Raw genomic sequence first — 368 nt, 5'->3', positions numbered from 1 at the left:
CAGCAGACTGTCCCTCTCTGAGAACATTGCGGCAGTGACCCGGTCATGCAGGTTCTTCCTATACAACATACGGAGAATCCACCCCTTTCTCACCCCCTACTCGACCCAGCTCCTGGTCCAAGCGATGGTTCTGTCCCACCTGGACTACTGCAATTCCCTCTTGGCTGGCCTCCCAGCGTCCGCCATCAGACCCCTCCAACTTATCCAGAATGTAGCAGTTCGCCTGGTCTTCAACCTTCCCAAATACTCACACGTCACCCCCCTGCGTACTTCCCTCCACTGGCTGCCTGTCATGGCTCACATCAAATTCAAAACATTGGTGCTAGCCTTCCAAGCAGTTAAGGGGTCTTCCCCAGCTTACCTCCAAA

Source organism: Conger conger, chromosome 13 (assembly GCF_963514075.1).
Source record: "Conger conger chromosome 13, fConCon1.1, whole genome shotgun sequence".
Classification (NCBI taxonomy): Eukaryota; Metazoa; Chordata; class Actinopteri; order Anguilliformes; family Congridae; genus Conger; species Conger conger.
This window is presented reverse-complemented; position numbering follows the sequence as displayed.